An 8,012-nucleotide genomic window follows, 5' to 3' on the forward strand; every position below is an offset into this window, starting at 1 on the left:
TTTGATTAATATTTTATTTATTCCTCACAAGGGAATACTCCCAAGTGTAAATTTCAGAATAATGTCAAATATATAGATATATTATTTGAGTTATTCGAGTAACTAATAAATGAAATTCACAATTTATAATTCCTAACTGTGCGATATAAGCAAAAAAATATATCAAATAAATCAAGTATATTCAAATTTTTATCTACATATACATGTATATTATTGACCATGTTATTTTGCCAATTGTTGCTTTTCAGTAAAATGTAGTTTTTCTGATAGGAAACATTTCGAAATTTATAAATTATGCTGATAAAAACAGTGAAACCAATATTTATACTTGGAAGATTTAAATATATATATATATATATATACACTTGGAGATGTTCCCTTATAATTAGAGAAAAATATAGTGATAATAACTATAAAAGTGATAATTATACAAGTTTTATATGTAGAGAGAGAATTTTATGTACATATATATAATTGGATAAACTATTTTATAGTTAATGCAACTATAAAATAATGTATTCAACTATATCAAACTTGTACAATATAATTATCACCTCTGTAGTTTCTACCACTATGTCATGTTTCTTCGAGTGCGAGGATGTTATAAGAATGCGCTGCACAATATTATTTCGGATTGAGATCTCGTTGCGGATAGAACGATTTAAGGAAGTGTCATAGCGTGAGCAGAATAATTTGTCATAATAACACACGTCCAATGACTAGTCAACAACATAAATCTCATAAATGTGAGGAAGGTAATGATTACGCAATATCCTGTCAACTTTATGTTTCGCGCGAAAGTGCTGTTACAGTAATATCGTTCTTTCTAATAAACGAAACTGGTTTCTGTTTGCAATAAACGTTTATGGCAGCTATAAAGATCGAAAATTAGACAATACTCAATATCATTCTCGTTTTTATCTAAAAAAAATTGTAACACTTTTCATATTCCTTTCCTATTTATGATTAGGTTTGTCGATAATTAATTGATACAAAGTAAGATCGCTGAGAATTAATGTCATAAATCAATGTTTTATAATAAAGGGAACCTATTTTACAATATTTGTGAACATTTTACCGTAGTTATAAAAGATGGAAAATAATTCACGATATTGTTTCCACTTCGTTTATATCTAAGAGAGATATTTTTTATGTTTCTTCCTTATTTATAGGATTGATTAGGATTGATAATATCTAATTGATATAAAATAGAAATTTGGCAAGAATTAAATATCAGTATGACGTGACATTAATCTTCTGTTTTATAAAACTGTGATATATAATTAAATTTATTAACTTAATGTAAAAAATATCGAGGGCGAATCGGAAAAGAAAATAGTTGAATATTTGACTGAACGATAAATATACGACCATAAAAATAATAAAAAAAAAGAGAAGAGGCGTAAGTAAAAATTACAATCATGAAATCGAAAGTTCGTTATACAGGAGCTCACTCTATAAATAATTAATATTATAAATAATTATATAAGAAGACACTCAAACTTGATAAGCAATGATGCAAAAAGTTTCAAAGTAATTATATAGGATTTTATCAACTAGTTTGATCCTATATAATCATCTTGATGATCCAACAAAATTATTTTCAGATCTGTATCTAGCTAAATTATTAGATGCTTTAGTAAAATCGTTCTTTCCATAGATTATTGCGAATGAATATGTTCCAAATAATATTTTCGACAGAATTTATCGTTACCGGCAGGGGGGGGGGGGGGGGGGGGGGGGAAGAACTTTTTGTGACTTTGTATTCTTCAGTGGAAGTTGCTAGAAACTCGTCCTGCACTCTCTTTCACAGGAGTGTAGTCGGATCAGGATGCACCTGGTACTAAGTCGACATTACATTTTCACGTTTGGAATATACCTCGTTCTTTTCGATTGCACATTTTATCAAACTCATATTTTTAATTTCACTGCATTTTTATAGGCCATATGATTCTTTACAAAGCGAAAGAAATTAAAATACGATGCGTAAAAAGGAAAAGTGAAAAATTTTAATTGATAAAATAATCATATCCGTATCTGAGAATTTGAGTAATGATATTTATAACATTAATGATTTTATCAATTACGTTAGTTCATTGAATGATTAATAAAATTTTGAAAAACATATACGCTTTATTCTTCAAGGGTGATCGCCGATCTTTATATAGCAAACACCTTAAACGATCTGTATAATTTCAACTAAAATTAAAAATAGAATTTTATTTATAATTTTATGTACCGCGATACAAAAAAATTCGAAGATTCAGAATACACATATATATCAAAATACATGATATATAATATTATAAGAACTTTACTATATTAAAATTTGACGCAAATTGCACACCGTTTAAAGTGGTCTTGAAAGTTACCATCTTAAACATAAAAATCAATTATTATCTTGTCTATTTTGCAAGAATCGCTCTTTGTTTTTTATGAACAATAATTCTACGTATCTTTAACAGCAAGATCTCGAAAAATATTCTAAATTAAATAACTAGAGAGAAATCGTATAATTCTTAATCGACATTGGCAATTTTAGAGCAGCAAGAGAAATCTCGTTCCCACAAATAATTTTTCTTATCCTTTCTACTTTCGGAACGAGAATATCGGTCGCCGCGAAACGGACAGAGATATGGTGCACGCGGCAAAGAGTGAGCGCAGTGTCGCGTCACCGCGAGTGCAGCTGCAACAATAGCAACCTGGTGGTAGCTTTTTCGGGAGTACACCCCTGCGCTCCTCCACCGCCCGGTGACGACGAAAGGAACGAGGCATGCTGCTTTTAAAGCAGCTCGCGTCTATGGCGCGCCCGGCAAGCCACGAAGGCTCGCACGTCCAAGGTCAGTGCCGGGGCCGACGAAGCCGGCTTGTCGACCGCTTAGTCGATCGGCCGATCGGCTCTTCATGCCGATCTTTGCATTAAAAAAAATATTAAATTCTAATAAATATTTGTTCGGATAGTTCTAGGTAAATATTTACTAAATATAAACATACTCTCTTTCTAAATTCTTCGAAGTGGAATCACACTGAGAGAAAAATGTCGAAGTATTGCGAAGCAAGTATATCTACTTACCAAGTTTTCTTCAATATTTATTAGTTATGAAAAAATTCGATTGTTACGAAATATTTCTGTGAATTATATCTCATTAATTAAAAAAAATTAAATAGATGACTTATGTGCTAGGAATAAAATTTTATTTTACCATATTTAAGTACAGATTTATTTCAGTGAAATAAATATATTTCTCAGAAATAAATTTTTAAATATTTTTTACTGAGATTTCACTCTTCAGAGTAATTCACTCTAAAAGTTTAGAGGGTATTTTTTTGTTTGATAAAAAAATAATTTAATTTAACTATAATTAGTTAGTATTATTCAAAGAAATGTGTATTAAGATTTAGTAAATTTTTTTCAGTGTTCTCGCGACTGGTAACCACAATAGTAATCGTACGTATGCGCTTATCATCTCGCCGGTGCGGTGCAAGAATGCAACTTGCGAGCGAGCGAACGAGCCTCGGCGAGATTCGCGAGGTGCGCGCATTATTCGCGCGAAACACGTGACAAAGAAATCACGAGGCGAAGTTTCTGCGTCCTGCTTTCCTCTCGTCACTCGTCGACGATGCGTGAATCGATGGCTTTTGTATAGCCGGTGTTTTGCATATCGTATTTGAGCTCAGTTTATCTTTCCTTCACGGCTCTTCTATGGCGTGGAGACTCGAGTGTTTGTAGCTCATTAAAGTTCGTATCGTCGCGCCCATCCTTCATTGGGATTCATCAAAATGTCAGGGCGGTATGTTGAGATTACAGCTTGTGATACATTCGACCGACTTGAGGGATATTGTTGGAGATTAACGTGGATCGAACATGAATGTTTTACGATACAAAATTATTCTTCCTTTCCTCGATCAGTTTTGCTTTTTCTTTTTAAATTAAAGATAGGCGAAAGATATAAAACTGGTTCAGGACTGTGAATACTGAAGAAAGTACAAATTTCTAGAGGACAGATTAATAGAGTAAAGAAAGGTTGACGATACTTAACGCCAGACTTTTGCAATATCCGGTTTAATGCAATTTTTTTTATTCCATTTTTTTCCTCGCCACTACGCACCGTGAATTTAAACCGCAGAGAGTTTTTGCGTTGCGTTGAAGTTACTCTCGCTTCTTCACCGCAAATGTTATATCTAGATGAGGGAATGCGATGTAAAGAAATGGACAGGACTTGAAGTTAAAACACCTTTGAGTCGCGTTTAAATTTCGCGATAATATAAAGATGTTTTAATAAATCATTTGTTTAAATAGTGCCAATTACCCAATCAGCAGAACATATATGTTTTTAAAACGTTTTTAAAATATTTATTTAAAAATATCAAATTAATATTTAAAATATATTTTTTTAATGTTGTATGCTGACTGGGTAAATATATGTAGATTAAAGATATATTCATTTTGTATAAGAATTATTAATTTAATTTAACTATAATTTTTTTTATTAAGTAAATATTTATAGTTGATATTATTCAAATAAATATTTATTAAAATAATTAGAATATTTTTTCTCAGTGTAGAACCTCAACAAAAGCATTCTTTTCGTGTATGCATAAAATAAAAATCGCGGGAGTCGCAGTGTTGCATCTGCAGCTATCGTGAAGTATCTCCTGTGAGACTGCATCCCTGTATCCAGGCGAGTGCAGCAGCTCGCATCTCGTTCGTGCCCCCTTCGTGAAAAGCGGCGGAGTCTCGCGGCCAGGAATTCCGCGAGGGCCCCCTTCGCGGTCGAAGGTAGGCAGGTAGGATGGTAAGCAGATATGGGCGGACAAGCGGGCAAGGAGGAGCAAGCAGGCACGCAGTCAGACAGGGCGAGCAGGTAGGTAGATAGGTAGGTTGGTAAGTAGGTAGGTAGGTAGGTAGGTGGGTAGGTAGTGCACCGGAGCAGAAGCATTGCATTCTCGCGGGAAGAGAAGTCAGATCGAACCGAACCGAGTCAGCGGTGGCGACGACGACGATGACGACGATGACGATGACGACGACGATGACGACGACGATGATGACGACGACGATGACGACGATGATGACGACGATGGCGAGCCTTAGACACATCGCGCTCGTTGAGTTGTCGAGGGGCACCAAACTCCCCACGGAACCGGTTCTCCGCGTTCCTCCTCTCCCCCTCGTTCTACCCATCTCGCGGATCCCTTTTTTTCTACGTGTCGCGGTCGTCGTTGTCGTAGCACTGGCATCGCCCGTTCCTGCATCACCGTCGCGAGGCACCATCATCGATACGTGCGTACCTGCAGCATGGAACCCTTGCGCGCCTTTTATGATTAATTGTCTGTGATTCCTGCCGACGGGATAAGCGGCAGAAGAGCGAAGTGACGAGAAGAGAAGCCGTAGATGGCGGCGGAACGTTCGTCGGAGTGTACTCGTTTCGGGGAACTTGACGTCGCGACGACGACGGTCGTGGTCGAGGCCGAGAGTGCAATAAACGCGTCACAAGTGCCTCACCTGTCTCCATCGTCCTCGTCATCCGGAATTTTTGTCGGTGTCCGTCGAGCCAAAATCATGCATTGTATTCTTATATATCGAGTTTTTCATTTCTACATATCAAAGATATATTTTGACTATATTTTTCTGCCCTTCCGTTTTGGCCGTATTGCCTTCCCCAAAGCAGGTTCCAGTTAATTTTTTAAGAAGAAGAGGATCATCCTCGTCATCGTCGTCGTCGCTGACAACGGATTCGCGATCGGATGCGGCAGTCTCGGCAGAGTGACATTGAGTGCATATACGGGTGGTAGCCTCGACTTCTAGGTATTGTAGCTTGGAAAATGATAGACTCCGACGACATCCAAGGCAGAGTTTCCCGAGGGCGGCGTTGAGCCCTTTCTTAGAACTCGGCGTCCCGGGAGGGGAACGAACAGGTGACGTATAGAGAAGTTGTAGCGTGCAGTAGTCATCAGTTTCCTCTCGCGCGCGTTTGTTCGGGGGCTACCGGTTGCGAGACGAAGGATATAAGAAATTCTGTCGGATTAAATCGCACGTAGGTATGATCAATTTAATGCCGAGAAGAATGGGCGTTCTTTCTTTTGGAAAGAGCTTGGGAAAGGGGCTGACTTAAATCGAACGATTCGCGCACTTTCTCCTGTCGATTTAACGATTATAATATACGTGACGACTTTACATCGCACGGAAAAGAAATAGATTGGATGGTTCAGCAAAGCTATAGCTTGCTGTGCGAATTCAACATTTGTAACTATAAGAAGCTTTGACGGTTCAACAACGAGATCATGTCTGTAAACAATTATATATAACAAATATGATTAGCTATACTCGCTAATTTTATTCAGATATACAATTTTGCTATTTTGACATAGAAAACTGGCTGTCCGGATATTAAGGCTGTAGATTTGCTGTGCGAATTCAACATTTGTAACTATAAGAAGCTTTGACGGTTCAACAACGAGATCATGTCTGTAAACAATTATATACAACAAATATGATTAGCTATACTCGCTAATTTTATTCAGATATACAATTTTGCTATTTTGACATAGAAAACTGGCTGTCCGGATATTAAGGCTATAGATTTGCTGAATCAGTTTTGTTCTAACAAATCTTTTTTCTGTGCATTTTTGTGAGTTTTAACAACTATTGTCGATAATGCTCGTAGCTTGGGATTTTAACATTCAAAGTGGCGTTCAGCGAGACTCATATTCGCGTCACGTAAGCTCGATAACGTTGCAGAATGATAAACTAAATTAATAACTATATAGTATCGCTCGGCGGTATCGCATCAATCAATTTTACCGAGTAGTTTCGTGACGTCCCACCTGTCGTCGGTGCGTCGCCGTCGACTTTTTATCATTATGCACATCGCGCGATGGGGACGCGGTAAGGGGACGCGGTCGAGCGTGTCCTGCAATTTTGTAGGAATGGCATCACGAATCGCCGGCACTTTCGATAGCGTAACTTTTCGTGGCGTCAAGTCCGCTGCTTCCTCCGCAATTCGCGATTCGCGATTCTCTCGCAAAAATTTCATCATGGATTCTGACATGTGAGGTTTATAAGTCAGTTTGATAAGTCAGTGACTTTTTAAACTTTTTTTTAAACCAAAATTAGCTTCATTTTTCACAAGTCACTGACTTTGATCAAACTATGTACTTTAACTCTGCGTAACGCCGCATGATTTTCCTTGCGAAAATGAAGATTAAAGTGTAAAGTATAAAATCGAAAAGGAAAGTGACAGAAGTATAAATGAAGCTTCTAGGAAGCGAAGATTGAGACAACGAAACGTAAAAGAGATTCCTATTTTTATTCTCGTCAGGGTTGAGATGTAATAAATACGATATATATTTTTAAGTATACGCTTAATATAATAGTTTCAATGATTGATAGGTAAATTGTGAATTTTTTTCATGACCAAAAAATACAGTTATAAAGGGTTAATTTAAATTCTCAATAAAGGACCTCGCACATAATAATATCGAAAATTGTGTTTCTATGAAGTAAGTTGGTTTTCACATCATTTTGATATTAATCATGTCGTGACTTATTGGAAACCCAAGGAACATACCAAATCAAGAGAAAATCAAAATGACTTTATTTTGACGTTATGAAAGTCAAAACGATGATTTATTGTTACAAAATTTAACTGTTTACCGATGTTAAGAATTAAAATAAAGTTATTTTGACTTTTTGTTGACTTTTATGTGTTTCTTGGGAAGATAATCTCATTCGATCGCTCCCTTCGCGAAGGATCTGCTATCCTCCATTTCGCGGACGCGGACGATTCGCGAATCCAGTCGGTCCGTTTCGCGGCGCGACGCGGCGCGGGAGCTCGGCAGCCGGTCGAACGTTTAGCCGGCCGGTGCGGCGGACGATCGTGCCGATTCTTCTCATTGGCCGAGAACCGGCGAGTACTGCTTGCCCGCAAGAAGACTCTTTGTTCCGTTTTTCGTTCGTCCCGACGAGAGCGACCGCGACGCGACGGGACGAGACGAACAGCGCGGCGGCGGCG

Source organism: Mycetomoellerius zeteki, unplaced genomic scaffold, assembly GCF_001594055.1.
Source record: "Mycetomoellerius zeteki isolate Tzet28-1 unplaced genomic scaffold, Tzet1.0 scaffold61, whole genome shotgun sequence".
Lineage (NCBI taxonomy): Eukaryota > Metazoa > Arthropoda > Insecta > Hymenoptera > Formicidae > Mycetomoellerius > Mycetomoellerius zeteki.